A 22,856-nucleotide genomic window follows, 5' to 3' on the forward strand; every position below is an offset into this window, starting at 1 on the left:
AATGAATGCACAGATCTATTTCGATATATCAGATGTTTTGTCCTGCTCTTTAAACTAGTTTCATATAAAAGTATTAGAAAATGCAAGTGCATTTAACCGCATCTGCAATTGAGCTTTTTAGGATGAACAAACACAAAGTGAAAGTGAAAGTCTGTATCTGTGCGTGAGTTTTGTGCATCTAATAGTACTAGTACTGCATTACAACCGGCAGAAATGAAGGCATATCTAAAGTAAAACACTGCGGGTGGATGCACACTGTCAAACAATCCGCACATGTCTCATAGTGCAAACTCTGTGCAATGAAGCCCGCCGCGTCTCTAGCGAGCACACGTGCCATATGCGGGGAAAAACACAAGCTCGTTGAAAAGAGGATTGCGATGCATCGGAGAATCCATTTTTCACTCACCCTTAATAAAACTGTGCAAAAGTGCAGCGCTTCGTTGTGCGGACAACTGGCAGCGCAGGTATCACACACACACAGGATGCGTCGCGTGTAGTTCAAGGGGAAGTCTAAAGGGGAAGTTTATTTAATCACCAAACCGGCAAATGTTTACTTAAAGAATTATCAAAAAAGCGGCAAAGATTAGTTTAAAGAGATCAAACGAAACGAGAAAGGGTGATATATATTGTTGTAGCCATTTAAGAATTTTTTTCTGTTTGACATTGTTTAAATATTATTAGTTTATTACGAAAGAAGTTTTTCCTCGTCTCTCTCTAAATTTGTTGCATTTTATTCCCTATAGGAGACAAAAATGGTACAGAAACATTAAGATCAGTCTGTGTATAGATATATATGTAGATCCTAAACTCTGTCATTAAATTTCCTAGATTTTTTTTATTATTAATTGTATAATGGCCAGCCTAATCTCTGTAGGGTACTGTAACGTTCCCAGTTACTTTGCACCGGTCAAGCTACGAGAATTTAAAAGGGGGGAATCATCTTCTTTGCAAATATCAAACTGGTCTTATGTGAAAGAGTTAAATTGCCAAATACAACATTGATGTTTCTTTCTGCATGTTTTCAATCAATACATTGGTCAGACACAACTCTTCAAATAGTGCAAAACACCTACATTCAAATACAATTCCACAAATTTACCGTGCATATAAGTACATGTGTGAGAAGAATGGATATGGTCCACAGACTCCAAAACAGGTTGAGATCATAAACAGTCCTTGAAGCGAAAGTAACCAATCCTATCTGTATATGAGAAAATGACAAGCTGATGTCCTAAACTTGAATGTCCAGTCTGCACCAAGGACCCTCAGATATATGCCAAATAATTGGCTTCAGCCAATTGTTACTGCACAGTGCTGCGAGATCCAGTGAAAAGTGTTGAATTCGCCCATAATGAATTAAGGTTGCTGAAAGATCAGTGAGAATCATTCAAATTCTGCTCAGAATTCTGTTATAAACAGCGCTGAGGTATGTCAGACAACCAGAAGTCACACCAACTTAAGCAAAGTCGTAAGTTATTACAGTATTGATTTCTTACCTGCCAACAGTGTGGAAAGAGTTTCATCCTAAAAGGACACCTTAACAGACACATGATGATTCACACTGGAGAGAAGCCTCTTACCTGCCAACAGTGTGGAAAGAGTTTCATCCTAAAAGGACACCTTAACAGACACATGATGATTCACATTGGAGAGAAGCCTCTTACCTGCCAACAGTGTGGAAAGAGTTTCATTCTAAAAGGATGCCTTAACAGACACATAAGACTTCACACTGGAGAGAAGCCTTACACATCCAAACAGTGTGAAAAGAGTTTCACTCTAAGTGGAAACCTTGAAGTCCACCAGAAAATTCACACCATGGAGAGCCCTTTTACCTGCCAACAGTGTGGAAAAATTTTCACTTCAAAAGGAAGCCTTAACAGACACATGATAATTCACACTGGAGAGAAGCCTTACACATGCTCTCAATGTGGAAAGAGTTTCGCTCAAAGTGGAAACCTTAAAGTCCACCAGAAAACTCACACCATGGAGAGCCCTTTTACCTGCCAGTGGTGTGAAAAGAGTTTCAATGAAAAAGGAAGCCTTAACAGACACATGATGATTCACACTGGAGAGAAGCCTTACTCATGCAAACTGTGTGGAAAGAGTTTCAATGAAAAAGGAGCCCTTAAAAGGCACATGTTTGTTCATACTGGAGAGAAGCCTCACACATGCAAACAGTGTGGGAAAAGTTTTAGTCTAAAAGGAAGCCTTGAAAGGCACATGAAAATTCATAATAGAGAGAAGCCCAACAGATCCTCTAAGTGTAGAGTGAATTTAAAACAAAATGTATAGAATGGAACTTTCTCATTCAAATGTAAAGCATTATGTTTTGTCCATAGTACACTTTAAGCTCAGTCCAACACAATATAGCTTGTTGACACGGTAATGCATAAAAGAGTAAGGAATAATATGGATGTGTTTGCTCTGTTTACAATGTAAGAACTTCACATTTGTATCATGAATTGAAAAGAGATCTCACAGAAGGTGCAGATTTTGGTTGAAGCACAATAAAGGACATTATTAGCATTTTTAACATCATCGTTTCGGGTTCCAACTACAACCCTTGGTCCCTGAGAAAGGGAAGGAGACGCGAGGACATACAGAGACAGGCTCCTCCCTCCGTCGTCTCCACCTTGGACTCTGTTAATCATTTTCCTCCAGGATGTCCATTCTCCTCCTGTTGTTCCATCAGTGCAAGGATGCGCCTTCCAGAAGGGCGATGATATGCCAGGAATATGGACCTGTTTTTGTTTCTGTGTGCCCTTTTTTGGTTGCGTTCCTTTCCTTTAGTCCAGTTAGTCATTCTGTGCACCCGTGTTCCCCAGTTACCCCATATATTAAAATCAAAGTCTGTGCATTCTGTCTCTGTTGGGTCTCTATCGTAAAATACGTCTGTCTTCCCTATTTCCTTGTGTGGCTTACCCTGTGTCTTTGAACTTTAATAAACTCTGTTCCTTTGATCTACGTTTCTGTCGTTCCTCCCAGCACAGTATCGTGACATCAGTGTGTTCAAGTATTGGAGCAATTTTATTAATCACTGTCACACCCCCTGTCAGTAGTGATAATGGACTACCGCCTGTCATGAAATGATTGATGGCTTTGACCTTTTGACCTTTCCTCTCCCCCACACCCCTTTCCCACGGTGCCCACCCACGTAGAGCATGACCTTGTGTTTGATCTTGACCTTGTGAACTCTACTGACCTTGTTTTGCTGGATTGAGCAGGTGCGATGTCAACGGATGATAGGTTTATGGGTTGTTGAGAGAATTTACGAGACGCTTACCAGGTGCGGGATTAACTTCTGACAGGTTTATGGTTGTTGCAGCAAATTTACGATACACTTGCCAGGTGCGGGATTAACTTCTGAGGGTTTTATGGGTTGTTGCGTGACCATCCGGTGTTTGATGTCATCCGGTTAGAGAATTATAGCCTGTTTGCGTGACCATCCGGTGTTGTTCATCATTAGGGTGAAGGAAATACAGTAGCTGTGCGTGACCGTCCGGTGTTGGGTGAGGAATGAAGCTTTGAAGAATGTTTCGGCGATTTTACGGTCTAGCCCCACATCCGTGTTGTATCGCAGGGTGTCAGGTTGCGTTCAGCAAAGATAAATAGGGCTTCCCCATCATATCTGCGGATCATCTGAGCTTTGAAATACATAGACATGGACGCGATACACTCACCTAAAACTCCTGAGAGGGAATGGGACAAAGAGGCGATGGAAGACCTGACTAGGGCCCCGAGAAAACCGTACAACAACAACAATTATAAAATGAGTACCAATTATAAAGTATAAATATATATATTTAAAATAATAAAATGATGATAAAAATAATAGTAATAATACTACAAATGAAATTCCTATCATTTAATCATTAAATCCCTCACCTTTTTACAGTCTAGGGTGAAAAATAAAAGTCTGCGTGCGTGAGGCTCTCATAGGCTCTCCTCAGCATTGCTCTCATTGCAGATCTCCCCGTGCGTGCTTCATGAGCTCGCGTTACACAACAGACCATTTGAACTTCTTATATGTAAAAGTGACCATACATGTATTGGCTGTATATAAAATACAGCTCTATTTGAGCTGGTCGTCTGTGTCTCACACCCATTCATGTCATTTTTGCAGAGGATCCAAAATACTTCTCACAGTAGCTACATCTGTTTGAAGAAATCTGTGGATCGGATTACTGTGTGAAAGAGAGGGTTTGCAAACATTTTAAAAGTAAACACTTTTTTTTCATAGTTACTTTTAATAAACATAATGCAACTTATTCCTTCTGGCTTGCGCTTATATTTTAGCTGAACCATAATTTATTTCACATCAAACACAAAGTTTCTTATTTTATCCATAACCGCACGATGAAATATATCAACAAAGTCTTTAATGTTTTAAAAATATAAATGATAACACTTGGGCCCAACAGTATAGCTTAATCATGTACAAAAACACACATCCAGTCCTCCAAGTCGTATTCTCTTCTATATAAAAGAAATGAATATAAACGATGTGATCACACGTGATATAAAACAAAGAAAAACATTTACACTAGTTTTTAGGTAGCGGTAAGTATTGTGATGGGGACCCAGCAACGGCAAAATAAGTACAGGGAAAAATGTCTTTAAACAGACCAAACCATAAGGATTATGCTTGGACATGTCAGCGGGCCTGGACATGTCAATTTGAAACTGTATAAATCCCTTAACCCGCCCAATCACAGTAAACTTTCTCCATTTCTGTATTTTTTTAATAAATATTATTTACTATATTTTTATAAAGCTTTTGTACTGTACAAAGTGAACACCTACCCATCACACAAAAAGTTCAACACACTTCCATTTGTAATTAAATATTGTAAGTCATTTAAATTATTATAGTAGGACTCAAGACATTTCATCATAAATCACATTTATGTTGTTATATCAATGTAATGTCCAAATCAGTAAACAAATGTGTGATATAAACATTTCAACCTAAAAAGTGATTCAAGCAAAAGACAAAATAAAAACATGAAAATTATTCTCACAAAAATGTTTGCTTTCTCAAAACACAAACATGTTCGATCACGCTTGCGTGCGTATAATTGTAGCGCAATTTGTGCTGAATAAAGTATAATCATAAACATAAATATGTTTTAAGGTGCTGGAAACACACAAATGTCAGGGTAGGACAAAACATCAGTAGAGTTACCAAAGCCCCTCAGACCCCAGAGGGGTAATACATATATAATTATACAAGGCATCAAAGTAACAAACATGTCACTATAGCAAAACAAATCATACATCTTAAACATGTATTCAACATTTAAGTTTATTGAACACATAGCTCACTTTTTTAAAGATGATCTTCATGTTTATAAAAATAACCTTTACAATACTTTTAGACAATCATAAATATAAAACATAGTAACAAACGTTACTAGAGCAAAACAAATCATTATACAACGTTCATTTTATATTTTTAAGTTTATTGAAGTTATAAAACATCAAAGTAACAAACATGTAACTAAAGCTAAACAAATAATTCATTGTACATCTCAAACAAGTTTTCAACATTTAAGTTTATTGAAATTATAAAACATTTGATTCACTTATTTTAAGACGATCTCCATGTTTATTAAAATTAACATTCACAATACTTTCAGGTGATCATAAATATAAAACATTGAAACAAACATGTTACTACAGCTAAACAAATCATTCACCGTACATCTTAAACATCTTAAACAGGTATTCATCATTTTATTTAGGTTTTTGAACTTATAAAACACATCGTGCACTTCTTTTAAAGATGACAAAAAACATCTCCATGGCTTTTATAAAATTTATAAAAATCATAAAAATGGCTTACATTATGTTCTTCGAACACTGAAATCCATTCTGTGAATGTAATATTTGCAAAAATGTTTAAGTTGGAATATAAATAAAACTCTTTGGTCCTCCCAGGGATAAACTCCAATGTGAAACTGATGCTCCAGGCCCCTCAAACAGACTGATAAGTGATGGTGATGAGTAAACCAGATGTTCTCCTTGAATAACACATAATGTCCGGTGGTTCTTGCTTAAATTTCAACTATAGAATATTTTGTATTAGATTTATTTCACACCATTCGCTTTAGATTCCTAAAGTTTCTTATTTTAATCATAACCATCAATGTCTATTCCCCTCACGCACACTCCTTTTTGAGTTGTATCTTTTAGAAAATGTAATGGTTATTTTCAAAACAGGATCGTCACTTCCTGTTTGTCCTAGCGTGCACCTTGAGTTGAAGCTCCGTCGAGTCAAATTACAATTTTCTATTTTTAAACCTAAAAACAATTCTATACACCATCATTTTTGTTTTTCATAACATGTGAATATACCCGTCGTGTGGTACAACAAAAACAATTGGAACGCCTTGTTATCACTGGTTTTTATTTTTGTTTTCCCGAGTCTGCTACTAAGCTAGCTTATAACCGTTTAGCTTTGCCAGCGTGGTCGCGGCTAATCTTGCATACATTTGTTTATTCTCTATTCACAAACACTTTAACTGCTTACTCACTGTTACTTGCTTTAATGGCGAATTTGTGTCTACCTTTGAGTGCAGGTGAAGACACGTTCGAGCTGCACTCGGTTCTGATGGAGCTGGAGGCAGTGGAGAAGCAGATCCAGGAGCTTCAGGCGAGACAGATTGAGCTGCGAATCCGAAAGGATTTACTCAAATCTGTCCGGGTAAGTGTACAGCTCGATCCTAACACTCCCATAACCTCTACTCCGTGTGATTCTCTGCCCAGATCCGCCGCACCCAGGACGCGATCCTCCCAGATGTCGTTCACTCCGGCGCCGGGACACCACGGACCCTGGGTGCAGCAGCAGAGGAAAGTGCGAGCCAGACCCCGAGCCAGGACCTCTCCCCCTCCGCAGCCCCCGGTCTTCGAGATCTCCACCCGGAACCGCTTCGCTCCCCTCCGCAAGACGGAACGCGACGCTGTGATCGTCGGAGACTCCATCGTCCGGTACGTTCGTGCTAACTTAGCTAACGGTAAAGTGCACACTCGTTGTCTCTAGGGCTGTGCGATTAATTGAAATCGTATCGAAATCGCGATGTGAACATGCACGATTTCTAAATCGCCTTACAGCGCGATTTTTTGGACGCACTCGACTGATACTTTTCCCGCAGCATGCTATTTGAACCGATCACAACACAGCGTGCCTAAACAGAGAGCAAGAACATGCCAACGTTCATGCTTGAAACCAGAAATGGTCATGCTGGTTTTCTTAGCAGAAAGCAGCTAGACTCTGCCAGTGTTCTAATTGTTTTTATGTGGGACACTGTGGTCTGGGTTGTTGTTTTTTCAAACACACGCACGCGCATACGCACACACATACTTACTTTTTGCCATAGGTCTGTTCTAAAGACATTTTGTTCTACCTTTACTAGGCAGGGCTCGAAATTGTGAACGTTTTGGTCGCATATGCTCCCAAAATTTAATCTGCGTGACATGAAATTATATTTGGGACCATTCGTGCGAGAAACTGTTGTTGTCCGACTTGGTTTCATTTCTTTACAAAACTTTCGCTACCATAACTACTGCACAGACTGCTGTGAGCTGATACAGTGACAGGTTCGCCATTCTCTCTTTCGATTGTGAAAAATAAAAGGTCTCAACAAACCGCTTTTGAAGAAATATAATATATTTCGTGCTATAGCGTACATTCTGTCAGATACAATTCTGGCGCCTCCGTGTCCATATACGTTACTGTACAACACGGCATTCATCCACATCAGATGATAACTCAGCAGCAGAGTTCCACTCACACAGGGGCGTAATTTTCACTGGGGACATGCTTTTCAAAATCCTGTTTGTGTCTTCTCATATTTCAAATGGTTTTGTTATAATAATCTCTTTTATTGTAGAATGCACGCTCAGCGCCTTTGAGAGTCTCGCAAGATCGTTAAAACGAAACCAAAACTAAGACGCGGACGCGCATTTAAAAGCAATTTTAATATCCCGCGTTCACAGAGTGACTCCTCAATGCGCGCAAATTAGGCTACATAAAATATCTAGGTAGTTATTAGTATGTGGGCTATAAAAAATATATTGTGCAGTTGTCTATAGTTCTATATCATGCTTGAAAAATTCGGTCTCTATTTGCACTTTGAATATTGAAAGAGTAGCCTACTTTGATCATGTGCTTGTAAAACATCTGCAGTCAGAATCAGCCATTAAGAATCAAGATCAGTGCATTACTAAAAAGAAATTGGGTGCGCCTAAATTTTTTTTGGTGCTCCTAACTTTTTTCACCTGCTAGATGATTTTTTTTTCCGCCTTCTGTTTTAGAGACATGTTACAGTTCTTTGATAAAGATCTAATTGTTTTTCTTAAAAAAAAGTTTTAGATTCACACTGTAAAACATGTCTGTGTCAAAATCGTGATTAAAATCGAAATCGCAATACTGTTCAAGAAAATCGTGATAGGTTTCTTTTGTCCATATCGCACAGCCCTAGTTGTCTCCCAGATGCTCGCATTCTTGATGTCTCTTCACAGATACCTGCCATCCTGAAGGACGATGTGAGCGTCGGTGCGATCGTCCTGCACGCTGGGGTGAACGACGTCAAAGTGCGGCAGACGGAGGTCCTGAAGAGGGATTTCGCGAGCCTGATCGAGACGGTACGCAGCACAGCGCCCGCGACGAGAATCATCGTGTCAGGACCGCTTCCCACGTATCGACGTGGACACGAAAGGTTCAGTAGACATTTTGCTCTAAATGAATGGCTGTTGTCATGGTGTAAGAACAGAAACTGCTCTTTGTTAATAATTGGAATCTTTTCTGGGAGCACCCTAGGCTTTACCGCGCTGATGGCCTGCACCCCAGCAGAGTCGGAGCAGAACTCCTGTCGGACAACATCTCCAGGACGCTGCGCTCCATTTGACTAGTAAGCAATTCTTCAAATAGTTGCGTTGATGGCTTTTTTTATGCACATTTAAACGATAGTATAGGTGCTGTCCAACCTATAAAGACTGTGTCTGTTCCTCGAATAGTGAGGTCAAAACAAAAATTTAATGCAGGATCTAGAACAAATCTAATCTTGATTAGACCAAAAAAATGCACAATAAATGAACAAAATCAATTTTTAAAGCTTGGGCTCCTAAACATTAGATCACTCGCACCCAAAGCACTTATTGTAAATGAAATAACCACAGATAACAGTTTTGATGTACTCTGCTTGACTGAAACTTGGCTAAAACCAAACGATTATATTGGTCTTAATGAGTCTACTCCACCAAACTACTGTTATAAGCATGAACCCCGTCAGATTGGTCGTGGCGGTGGTGTAGCAACAATTTATAGTGACATTTTCAATGTTACTCAGAAAACAGGTTACAGGTTTAATTCATTTGAAGTACTCCTACTTAATGTTACTCTGTCGGATATGCAAAATAAACCTCTCCTATCTCTTGCTCTGGCTACTGTGTATAGACCTCCAGGGCCGTATACAGATTTCCTAAAAGAATTTGTAGATTTCCTGTCTGACCTATTGGTTAATTTTGATAAAGCATTAGTTGTTGGAGATTTTAACATTCATGTTGATAATACAAATGATGCGTTAGGACTTGCGTTTACTGACCTGTTAAACTCTTTTGGAGTCAAACAAAACGTCACTGGGCCCACTCATCGTTTTAATCATACACTAGATCTAATTATATCGCACGGACTTGATCTTACTGATATAGATATCGTACCTCAAAGCGACAATGTTACTGATCATTTCCTCGTATCGTGCATGCTGCGTATCACTGATGTTAACTATATGGCTCCGCGTTATCGTCTGGGCAGAACTATTGTTCTTGCTACCAAAGATAGATTCAAAAATAACCTGCCTGATTTATCTCAACTGCTCTGTGCACCCATAAATAAACATGAACTAGACAAAATGATTAGTAACATAGGCACTATCTTCTCTAACACATTAGAAGCTGTTGCCCCAATCAAGCTAAAAAAGGTTAGAGAAAAACGTACTGCGCCGTGGTACAACAGTAATACCCATTCTCTCAAAAAAGAAACTCGTAATCTTGAGCGTAAATGGAGAAAAACTAACTTAGAAGTTTTTAAAATTGCATGGAAAAACAGTATGTCCAGCTATAGACGGGCTTTAAAAGCTGCTAAAGCCGAGTATATCCACCAACTCATAGAAAAAAACCAAAACAATCCAAGGTTTTTATTTAGCACAGTGGCTAGATTAACAAATAACCAAACACCTCCTGACCTGAATATTCCTGCACAGTTTAATAGTAATGTCTTTATGAATTTCTTTACTGATAAAATAGACAACATTAGAAATACAATAACTAATATAGATAATACAGCAACTGATACTTCAACATTAGTCATTACACCCAAAGAAAAACTTCAGTGCTTTACAACTATAGAAAAGAAAGATTTAAATAAATTTATCATCACATCTAAACCAACAACATGCCTATTAGATCCTGTACCCACTAAATTACTAAAAGAGTTGTTACCTGTTGCAGAAGTACCACTTCTTAATATTGTTAACTCATCGTTATCTTTAGGTCATGTCCCAAAACCATTCAAACTAGCGGTTATTAAGCCTCTTATTAAGAAACCACAGCTAGACCCTAGTGAACTGGCAAATTACAGACCCATTTCTAATCTTCCATTTATGTCTAAAATTCTAGAAAAAGTTGTGTCTGCTCAATTGTGCTCCTTCTTGCAAAATAATAATATATTTGAAGAATTTCAGTCAGGTTTCAGGCCCCATCATAGCACAGGAACTGCACTTGTAAAAATCACAAACGACTTGCTACTTGCGTCAGATCAAGGCTGCGTTTCATTGCTAGTTTTACTTGATCTTAGTGCTGCGTTCGACACTATAGATCATGAAATACTCATAGATCAATTACAAAACTAAACAGGTATTCAAGGGCAGGCTTTAGGATGGTTCAGATCATACCTGTCCGATCGCTACCACTTTGTTTATTTAAACGGGGAGTCATCGCAGCTAACACCAGTAAAGTATGGAGTGCCACAAGGATCTGTCCTAGGTCCCCTACTATTTTCAATTTACATGTTACCCCTCGGTAATATTATTAGGAAATATGGGATTAGTTTCCATTGTTATGCTGATGATACTCAACTATATATTTCAACAAGACCAGATGAAACCTCTAACTTAGCAAAGTTAACAGAGTGTGTTAAAAATGTGAAAGACTGGATGACCAATAATTTTCTACTGTTGAATTCAGATAAGACTGAGATATTACTTATTGGACCAAAAAACAGTACACAAAATCTCTTAAACTGCAACCTGCAACTAGATGGATGTACTGTTATTTCCTCTACAGTCAAAAATCTGGGTGTTATATTAGACAGCAACCTGTCTTTTGAAAATCATATTTCCTATGTTACAAAAACAGCATTCTTTCATCTTAGAAACATTGCTAAGCTACGGAACATGTTACCTGTTTCTGATGCAGAAAAGTTAGTTCATGCATTCATGACGTCTAGACTGGACTATTGTAATGCACTACTAGGTGGTTGTCCTGCTTCTTCAATAAATAAGCTACAGGTAGTCCAAAATGCAGCTGCTAGAGTCCTTACCAGGTCAAGAAAATATGATCATATTAACCCAATTTTACGGTCTCTGCACTGGCTACCTATAAGGTTCCGTATCACTTACAAAATCTTACTTCTTACCTATAAGGCCCTTAATGGTTTAGCTCCTGCATACCTAACTAGTCTCCTACTACGCTACAATCCCTCACGCTCCCTAAGGTCGCAAAACTCTGGACTTTTGGTAGTACCTAGGATAGCAAAGTCCACTAAAGGAGGGAGAGCCTTTTCTCATCTGGCTCCCAAACTCTGGAATAGCCTTCCTGATAACGTTCGGGGTTCAGACACACTTTCTATGTTTAAATCTAGATTAAAGACTCATCTCTTTAGCCAAGCATTCACATAATGTATCTCATAACGTTGTAATTTCAGTTACATCTGATCAAATGCACATTAATATTCTTCAGCTTGGGCTAAACCATCATTTTTGTTTGGTCGGAAGTTGGAACAGCAGCTACGCTAATTATTTCTTTGTTTCTCTGTCTCTGCCACGGGATTTCCATCCCGTGGTAACTAGGGTTTACACAAGATTCAGCCCGGATTCAGAAGAAGAGATGATGCCAACCCCTCAGAGGACCGCAGATGATGCCAGCCTTGAAACAACATATACAGCACTACATAATTTTCCTACAAGTTGATTACAGCACATAACCATTGCAATTAGTGTTCATCATCTGTTTGATTACACAGTTACTGATTTAATATTTATATCATACGTACATCGACTCAACATACAGTATTCACCACTAATAAGCTACTAAATATATTGTAGTTGCCTAAAACTTTTGTACAGCTGCTCTGCAACAATTTGTATTGTAAAAAGCGCTATACAAATAAACTTGAATTGAATTGAATTGAATATCTACATGTTTTGATATTAAATGTTTTGTGCCATTAAACTGGGGTTAACTTTTATTTCTTTGTTTTTCCACTTTAGACCTAACAGCGCTGAAAGAGGAGAGAGAAGATCTAAATGAAACTGAAGAGAAAGTTCAGTTTGAGAATCTTCATGATTTTGTATCTGGAGAAAAATCTTTTTGTTCTTTAGAGTCTGAAAAAACTTCTAAACAAAAAAGAGCTCAAACTACAGGAACTATGAGTTATTTTTCTTGCGTTCAGTGTGAAAACAGTTTCTCTCAAAAAGGAAGAATTCACACTGGAGAGAAGCCTTACACCTGCCAACAGTGTGGAAAGAGTTTCACTCTAAAAGGACACCTTAACAGACACATGAAAGTTCACACTGGAGAGAAGCCTTACAGATGCAAACAGTGTGGAAAGAGTTTTGCTGAAGGTGGAAACCTTAAAATCCACCAGAAAATCCACACAATGGAGAACCCTTCTACATGCCAACAGTGTGGAAAGAGTTTTAATCAAAAAGAAAGCCTTAACAGACACATGAGAGTACACACAGGAGAGAAGCCTTACTCATGCAAACTGTGTGGAAAAAGTTTCAGTGAAAAAGGAACCCTTAACAAGCACATAAGAGTTCATACTGGAGAGAAGCCTTACTCGTGCAAACTGTGTGGAAAGAGTTTTAATCAAAAAGGAACCCTTAACAAGCACATGAGAGTTCATACTGGAGAGAAGCCTTACACATGCTCTCAGTGTGGAAACTGTTTTAGTCTAAAAGGAAGCCTTGACAGGCACATGAAAATTCATAATAGAGAGTAGCCTAACAGATCCCCTTAGTGTAGAAAGAGTTTCAAACAAAATGTATATAATGGAACATTCTATTTCACATCTTAAAGCATTATGTTTTGTCCATAGTACACTTTAAGCAAAGTCAACACAATATAGCTAGTTGACACTGTAATGCATAAAAGAGCAAGTAATAATTAGGAATATGGACAATGCGTTTGCTCTGTCTACAATGTAAGAACTTCACATTTGTATATCATGAATTGAAAAGAGATCTCACAGGAAGTGCAGTTTTTTGGTTGAAACACAATAAAGGACATTGTTAGCATTTTTAACATAACTGTTTCGGGTTACAACTACAACCCTTGTTCCCTGAGAAAGAGAAGGAGACACAAGGACTAGGGGTGGCACGGTACATGAAAAACAACCGAACCGTTCGGTTCGCTTGTCTCGGTTCGGTGCGTGTGTGCACCGCACGGTTCAACGGTTCAACGCATGCGCAATGTAGCCTCGTGAGTGTCCTTTTTGCGCGAAATAAGAGGTGTGTGTAGACATACACACAGTAAAAGTGGAGTGCTGCAGGTTACGTCACGTGTAGAAATGGCAAGTGGGAGAGATAAGGAAGGCTGCCCGGAGTTGGAAGATGCGCCAGGTATGATACGCTGTTCATCCAACTTGGCTGTGCTTTCAATTTTATTAAAGGAAAGGATGAAGCTGATTGGTTGGTTCATGTCACATGGTCTGCGGTGAGCTTGCGGAATTTTGAAAAGTTGAGATGTTTTTATCTCGATGCGGCACGTACGCGCCTGGAAAAAACGAGCATACCACGCGACGCGTCAACATTTGAAATAACAAACTTGAGTGCGCAAAAGAGGCTTCATGTGAACGGCCCCTTAGCCAGGTCAGGTGTGTGGGAACATTTTGGATTTCATCTTTATTTGTCAGTTCATCTGAGAAGACATCACGCCAGTGTGTTGGTAGACATGCAAGTTAATTCTTCAGTTCAGTCTTTATGTGCTATAAAGGTAGCCTGGGTTTCCCCATCCTGCCTTGCGCAGCGCGATTTTATTCACGCTGCTAGTCTGTCATGACGAATCATGACGAAGTCATAACGTGGTCTGGCGTTAGCCAGGCTACTAAAAAGGCACACAAATTCCTGTAGAGATACACATTGTCCTGTTTTTGTCAAATAAATGAAAAGCATGTCATCAATGTCTTCTCTCTTGCTGTATCAAATCTCCCCTAGCTTTCCTCAGAGATGGTCTCAATAATGTCAAGTCCAGTTCAGTTTGTGCATGATTAGGCTACATGATATAACTTTTTTTTTTTTAATAATGTATCCTAAATTGTGGATAATCAAGCTACATTTCATATGCCAAAGTAAACTTCTGGAGTGTTAAAGATTAAAATGAAAAATAAAAACAAGAACCGTACAGAACCGAAAACCGTGACCCTAAAACCGCAATACGAACCGAACCGTGGGTTTTGTGAACCGTGCCACCCCTAACAAGGACATACAGAGACAGGCTCCTCCCAGGATCCATTCTTCTCCTTCTGTTTTTCCATCAGAGCAAGGATGCGCCTTCCAGAAGGGGGATGATATGCCAGGAATATGGACCTGTTTCTGTTTCTGTGTGCCCTTTTTTGGTCCTGTTCCTTTTCTTTAGTCCAGTTCGTCATTCTGTGCACCTGTGTTCCCAGTTACCCCTTATATTAAAATCAAAGTCTGTGCATTCTGTCTCTGTTGGGTCTCTATCGTCCAATATGTGTGTCTTCCCTGTTCAAGTATTGGAGCAATTTAACATTTTATTAAGCACTGTCACCCTGTCTATAACATCTCCGCAATTTACCCTGACTCCGATGCTGGATGGCGTTTGTCCCGATGGAGCCGGAGTGTGTGCTGTCCCTGGCTGTCGGTGGGGATCGCCTGGGGAGGTGCGGAGGGGTGACAGGACTGGTCCGTCCATGGAGACGCGGCGCTGGCTAATGAATCAACAGGTGAACTTGGGCAGCGGCTGAAGTTACCAATTTTGGACAAAGTGGAAAATGCAGAGCTGTGCTGTCTAGCAGGAGTAAAGGCAGTGGCAGTACAGGTCCTTTAAAAAAAATTAGCATATTGTGATAAAGTTCATTATTTTCTGTAATGTACTGATAAACATTAGACTTTAACATATTTTAGATTCATTAAACACAACTGAAGTAGTTTAAGCCTTTTATTGTTTTAATATTGATGATTTTGGCATATAGCTTATGAAAACCCAAAATTCTTATTTCAAAAAATTAGCATATCATGAAAAGGTTCTCTAAACGAGCTATTAAGATCATCTGAATCAACTAATTAACTCTAAACACCTGCGAAAGATTCCTGAGGCTTTTGAAAAATCCCAGCCTGGTTCATTACTCAAAACCGCAATCATGGGTAAGACTGCCGACCTGACTGCTGTCCAGAAGGCCATCATTGACACCCTCAAGCAAGAGGGTAAGACACAGAAAGAAATTTCTGAATGAATAGGCTGTTCCCAGAGTGCTGTATCAAGGCACCTCAGTGGGAAGTCTGTGGGAAGGAAAAAGTGTGGCAGAAAACGCTGCACAACGAGAAGACGTGACCGGACCCTGAGGAAGATTGTGGTGAAGGACCAATTCCAGACCTTGGGGGACCTGCGGAAGCAGTGAACTGAGTCTGGAGTAGAAACATCCAGAGCCACCGTGTACAGGCGTGTGCAGGAAATGGGCTACAGAGAAGCAGCACTGGACTGTTGCTCAGTGGTCCAAAGTACTTCTTTCGTATGAAAGCAAATTTTGCATGTCATTCGGAAATCAAGGTGCCAGAGTCTGGAGGAAGACTGGGGAGAGGAAAATGCCAAAATGCCTGAAGTCCAGTGTCAAGTACCCACAGTCAGTGATGGTCTGGGGTGCCATGTCACCTGCTGGTGTTGGTCCACTGTGTTTTATCAAGGGCAGGGTCAATGTTATCAGGAGATTTTGAAGCACTTCATGCTTCCATCTGCTGAAAAGCTTTATGGAGATGAAGATTACATTTTTCAGCACGACCTAGCACCTGCTCACAGTGCCAAAACCACTGGTAAATGGTTCACTGACCATGGTATTACTGTGCTCAATTGGCCTGCCAACTCTCCTGACCTGAACCCCATAGAGAATCTGTGGGATATTGTGAAGAGAAAGTTGAGAGACGCAAGACCCAACACTCTGAATGAGCTTAAGGCCGCTATCGAAGCATCCTGGGCCTCCATAACACCTCAGCAGTGCCACAGGCTGATTGCCTCCATGCCACGCCGCATTGAAGCAGTCATTTCTGCACAAGGATTCCCGACCAAGTTTTGAGTGCATAACTGAACATAATTATTTGAATGTTGACTTTTTTTGTATTAAAAACACTTTTCTTTTATTGCTCGGATGAAATATGCTAATTTTTTTAAATTTTGGGGTTTTCATGAGCTGTATGCCAAAATCATCAATATTAAAACAATAAAAAGCTTGAACTACTTCAGTTGTGTGTAATGAATCTAAAATATATGAAAGTCTCATGTTTATCAGTACATTAAAGAAAATAATGAACTTTATCACAATATGCAAATTTTTTTGAAAAGAACCTGTAGTGTTTGATCAATCTGAGATCACTTACATGGACACTGAGGTGAGTTCTATGCCTCACATTAATCCTTATATGCCAGTTACAGATTGTCATTACCGTAATGGCCCGTCTGCAATAACGGACAAATGCCAACAGAGTTTTACGAGGGCTAAAAGGCATGCAATAAATTAAATGCAATATTGAAACAGAAGAAGTCAAGACTCTTTCAAACTGTGAATCATGCTAAAGTCATCTGGAACTCTGGGAATAAATTTAAAGGAATACTGGGAGGACATATAAATATAAGAAGTATATGACCAAAAATAGATCAGATACAGAATTTACTTATTGAAAGTTTTATAATGAACTGAAGAATCTTCTTTCTACTCTTGATAACTGCTGTGAATGTATGATGTCTGGTGATTTTAATATTAATTGGATGGTCAGTGTTGGGGAGTAACTAGTTACATGTAACGCCGTTACGTAATTTAATTACAAAATAAATGTAACAGTAATTCGTTAAAGTTACTTAGAAAAATGTGTAATTAAATTACAGTTAGAAGATTACAAATGGGGTTCATCTAAAAATTTTCTTTAAAAATCTGGGATATGTTGAATAATATTAATCTGTTGCTTTGCCTGTTTTTGATATGCACGATGCCTTCTGCTAAGGCCATTTATTAAAGCGGTGCTATTCTGATGCTTTTGATTGGTTTGAATTTGGGGTGCACCACATCTGCCAATTAGGTTAATCCTCTTTGTCAGCGCGTTCATCATCCCCTTTGTGTGTTGGAGACCAATATTAAAAACATTCATAACAAATTAGCTAGCCTGCTAGCTGCCTTTACCAGACACACTTGTATTTATGAACCCTTTCACAAAAAAATTGCATTTTTTCTCCTTGAATAAGGTTGGTAATGTCAGATCTAACTTGCGATTTTATCAGATTAACCCATTTTAATTTTGAGTGTAATTTGTAAAATCAGTGTTTAGACTACTGCGTGATTTTCAGCTGAAACGTGACTAATGATTTGAAGGATGAAAATCCGCTGCAGTTTAGTTTATTTTCGAATAATATAGATCTATTTTTCTCAAGTGCTTGAAACTTTTCTCTGTAATGATCGATGTTGACCTAACGTGCCACCTAGTGGACAAATCTCTCAATTAGTTTGTCCCATTTTGTTTTGCAAAATCGAGCTATTATCTAGTGAAGCACCCCAGTTGGTCACTGAATCTAAGCAGTGTTTTAGATGAAATGTAACTTTATTTAAAAAAAAAAAAAAAAACAATACCATGGATTTTATGACACAGCTTCAATGATGGAGTCTGTTTGGATTTGGCAGTATCTATTCTAGAATCTATTCTTTCTTCTGTTAGTGAGAAATAATTATTAGCCCTGTATGGTATAATGATTTCCCTTCACACATAGTGGTAAAAAAAATAATAATAGTATGCAGATTTGTAAAAAAAAAAAATATTATATCAGTCAGAAGAAAAAAACGTGTTTTTACTACATTATTATAATCTAGAATTGTGTTTTCTCTTAAATATAACTAAAAATAATTATGTAGGAGCCATGTTTTCATTTAAGTTTACAAATTATCTATTATTTTAAATAGATAATTTAGATATTTAAAGAAATCTTTTTTTAAGATTTAAGTTTTTCAAGGCATTGTTACTTGCCAGTGTGTCCTGTCATAGCTATGCAAAATTTTGATTTTGTAACAACATTAAACAATTTTTTTGTTATAAGGTCTGGTTTTGTGATGGCTGTACTTTAAAATTAAATTAATATAATCTTAATTCAAGTGATGAAAGATTTTGAAATTCTAACAGTAAACTACTGTAAGGTCACACCTGCTTGATATAAATGCTTGAAAATTATTTAGTTGAAAATATCCATTAGAAACTTAAAAGTAATCAAAAAGTAATCAGATGTAATTAGTTACTTTACTTTTCTAAAGTAATTGAAAAGGTACACTACTTATTACATTTTAAATAGGGTAATTTGTAATCTGTAATCTATTACATTTCCAAAGTAACCTCCCCAACACTGTGCATCAAATATAAAAAAAAAAACATGCAAGACATGTTAAGTGGTAAAAAAATATGGCAGGTTAATTATTTTCTGCAGTAAATAAGTTTCTACTTGCAAAAATGTTCAAATAGATTTTCATGTAAAATTACAAAAACTGTGTTTTTATATAAAGTATGAAAGGAAAATGAACAACGATTTGTGGAAATTAAAAACTAGTTATATAATAATTACATACATTCAGAAAAGAATTACTCAGCCATGACTGAAATAACAGGGACTGAATACTTGGAATACTGAATGATGAAATAAAATTTTTGCAAAAATATCGAAAATAAAAACTCAGTCAGGTCACTTATGACCCATGTTATGCATCAAAGGGTTAATTAGCATTAGCTAGCGATAACTGATACACGTCAGTTTTAAGTTAGTTTACTTTGCTACGCAAGCATGTACCGATCGGAATAAAATCATAATTTGATGTTTGAACAAATAGGTTAACATTAGTGTTACGGATTTGTAATTTGATAATCTTGCTTATCTTCGATCTCCGGTTAGCAGATGTCCAGTAAACAGCTGGAATGTCACAAAACTCATTCAGCCAATCAGCAGCGAGATTGATGACCGATTAGCTCTTTCCTCTCGGTAGGAATTGATTGGCTGCTTTGCCCCACTTGTTCGAAGCTTTAGGATTTGCGTTAGGACCTGTTCGGTTGTAGTTACAAAGGAGTATGCACCTCGTTCGGACTTCGTTCAGAAATGTTCAGACAACGTTCGGAAGTATTCAAATCTTGTTAGGAAATGTTAGGAATTGTTCAGCCGGCTGATCGCTGGAAGGTACATGCGCTTGCTGTTCTTCGCTCTCAGCACACGCGACTGCACCCAACTTGCCAAAACGAGCCCCTACTCCATGAAATACCAGATTGACCCGCCACGAGCTAAAGTCTCTCAACATCTTGAATGCTACACATTACAGTGGGTCATTATTTGGACCGCTTTATTTCATTTAATATTTTTATTTGGCTTCTAATACGGGGGCATGAAAAAAGAGATGACATTATCTTGATCGGGTTTGTGAATACTGGGTGAGGGAAGGGACTTTCGTAACTTTTACTTCTCCCATTTGGAGTGAGGGGGGTGACGAAAATCATGTTGGCAGGTGTCGGCACCCTAGATTACCCTTGGTGAGCGTAGTGGTTTACCACAGTGAGCGCACAGGTCCAAGGGCATAGAGACACATCTCGAGTTTCTCGTCATCAGCGCATAAATCTTTCGCCTTTTACTAAAGATTTCCGTGGAGGGGAACCTTTGTGAGTGACCTGTATTTTTGGGGGCTCTGCTCACAGCAGAGCTACACTATAGTGTCAAGAGCAGAGTCAATCTGGCCACCCGCCAGCGTGCAGTGCACCCATCAGTGACTTCGAGCCTTCTTTGTTGACCCCGAAAGCCAGCCTCTGCTGCCTGCGTTGTTGGTATAGTTTAACTGGCACCGCACCCGTACGAAAAATGGAGGTGGCAGAAAGGAGCTCAGTGAACAAAAAGCCTGCCGTGACCCGGATTCGAACCGGGGTTGCTGCGGCCACAACGCAGAGTACTAACCACTATACGATCACGGCGCACCACTGGCTCACATCTGGTGGTGCCGGCCGTCCGAATTGAAAAAAAAGGGCTAGCGGCGCTTTTTATTACTGTGGAGAGAGGGCACACAAAGCCGTGCTAGGGACACGGAAGAAAAGGGCCCGCCTACTTCTCCTCAGCACCGGTGAAGAGCGTAGTCGGCAGGATTCGAACCTGCGCGGGGAGAGCCCAATGGATTTCTAGCCCATCGCCTTAACCACTCGGCCATGACTACGGCGACCCTGACGTCCTCTGTCCCGTTGTCGACCTCAAAGTTGGCTGAAAAAACAATGAACTGGTTACCGCTTTACTGAAATCGCCTAGCTTAAAACTCCTAAAGGGGAAAACAGCCCACCACAAGCAACGAAAAATTCATGAAGCAAACACTGTATGTGAACTCTTTAAGCGTACGCCGACACACGGCAGTGCTGGACCGGCACGACTGCAAGCTGAGGCCTCCGACAAGAAGATGGCCCTTTGCCCGAACAGGGACTTGAACCCTGGACCCTCAGATTAAAAGTGTGATGCTTTACCGACTGACCTATCCGGACTTTTGTATTTTGTGCGCCTCTTACTTTTTATATAAGAACACTTTCTCCACAAGCCGCCTGGCAGAAGCTCACTTGCCACAGGAGCTACGGGACAAAGGCTGCACGCAATTACGTCAGAGAGAGCGAAGGCCAAAGGCCTTGGAAGGCCCAACCACCGTCGCAAGAAGCTAAAGGTAAAAGGGGGAATGCCCGACCACATTCGGCATGGCTCGAACCTGCGCGGGGAGACCCCAATGGATTTCAAGTCCATCGCTTCAACCTCTCGGCCAGGACTACGCCTGCCTGAGGACCACCTGCTCTCTTGGCTGGAGGCGGGCAGCACAGGATGCCGCCGAGCTTCAGGCGCATAATTCAACTGAAGGGTGAGTTGGCAAAAAGGAGCTGGACGTCCCCGTCGCTTAACAGCAAAGGGCTGTCGTGACCCGGATTCGAGCATTCTTTTCTGATTGCTTAAAACTGATACCGAGCGTCTGCGTTGATGGTATAGTGGTGAGCATAGCTGCCTTCCAAGCAGTTGACCCGGGTTCGATTCCCGGCCAACGCATTGTTTTCGGCTGCGGTTGACCTCGAAGCAGAACTCCTTCTGTGACCTCTGTCTGCACCAAAAGCTTTTGGATGAGTCGTTCAACAGCAGCAGAGAACTAGGTCTCCCCGTTGGGGAATCTAACCCCGTTCTTCCACGTGACAGGCGGAGATACTGTCCACTATACTAACGAAGAGTTGCGCTTGCTGTTCTTCGCTCCCAGCACGCGACTGCACCCAACTTGCCAAAACGAGCCCCTACTCCAAGAAAAACCAGATTGATCCGCCACGAGCTAAAGTCTCTCAATATCTTGAATGCTACACATTACAGTGGGTCAATATTTGGACCGCTTTATTTCATTTAATATTTTTTTTGTCCTCTAATACGGGGGCATGAAAAAAGAGATGACATTACCTTGATCGGGTTTGTGAATACTGGGTGAGGGAAGGGACTTTCGTAACTTTTACTTCTCCCATTTGGAGTGAGGGGGGTGACGAAAATCATGTTGGCAGGTGTCGGCACCCTAGATTACCCTTGGTGAGCGTAGTGGTTTACCACAGTGAGCGCACAGGTCCAAGGGCATAGAGACACATCTCGAGTTTCTCGTCATCAGCGCATAAATCTTTCGCCTTTTACTAAAGATTTCCGTGGAGGGGAACCTTTGCGAGTGTCCTGTATTTTTGGGGGCTCTGCTCACAGCAGAGCTACACTATAGTGTCAAGAGCAGAGTCAATCTGGCCACCCGCCAACGTGCAGTGGAACGACGCGCGCCTCGTCATGGTCTGTGTTTGCAGCCTTTGCGCTTCCAGCTTCGCGGCTTCAAATTTCTTTAGCCAGCATGGAAAGACAGCGCTCTCTCGTCCATGACGGGATACAAACCCTGGACGGGATCAAACAAAGATGGTTTCAGCTCTTTTGGCCCCATCAGTGACTCGTGCACTTCGAGCCTTCTTTGTTGACCCCGAAAGCCAGGCTCTGCTGCCTGCGTTGTTGGTATAGTTTAACTGGCACCGCACCCGTACGAAAAATGGAGGTGGCAGAAAGGAGCTCAGTGAACAAAAAGCCTGCCGTGACCCGGATTCGAACCGGGGTTGCTGCGGCCACAACGCAGAGTACTAACCACTACACGATCACGGCGCACCACTGGCTCACATCTGGTGGTGCCGGCCGCCCGAATTGAAAAAAAAGGGCTAGCGGTGCTTTTTATTACTGTGGAAAGATGGCACACAAAGCCTTGCAAGGGACACGGAAGAAAAGGGCCCGCCTACTTCTCCTCATCACCGGTGAAG

General features: G+C 40.1%; 4 non-coding genes and 1 pseudogene across 4 annotated transcripts; 3 read left to right on the forward strand and 2 right to left on the reverse strand.

The window, feature by feature from the left end:
• LOC141318658 (uncharacterized) overlaps window positions 1-22,856 on the forward strand; it is a 530,387-nt pseudogene that overhangs the window by 455,916 nt on the left and 51,615 nt on the right.
• Window positions 20,114-20,229, forward strand: LOC141290308 (U5 spliceosomal RNA). Its single transcript, XR_012340095.1, has one exon. It is a non-coding gene; the product is annotated as a U5 spliceosomal RNA (small nuclear RNA).
• trnah-gug (transfer RNA histidin (anticodon GUG)) lies at window positions 20,421-20,492 on the reverse strand. The gene has a single exon. It is a non-coding gene; the product is annotated as a tRNA-His (tRNA).
• Window positions 22,159-22,273, forward strand: LOC141288998 (U5 spliceosomal RNA). Its single transcript, XR_012339784.1, has one exon. It is a non-coding gene; the product is annotated as a U5 spliceosomal RNA (small nuclear RNA).
• trnah-gug (transfer RNA histidin (anticodon GUG)) lies at window positions 22,633-22,704 on the reverse strand. The gene has a single exon. It is a non-coding gene; the product is annotated as a tRNA-His (tRNA).

This window comes from Garra rufa, chromosome 1 (genome assembly GCF_049309525.1).
Source record: "Garra rufa chromosome 1, GarRuf1.0, whole genome shotgun sequence".
Taxonomy (NCBI): domain Eukaryota; kingdom Metazoa; phylum Chordata; class Actinopteri; order Cypriniformes; family Cyprinidae; genus Garra; species Garra rufa.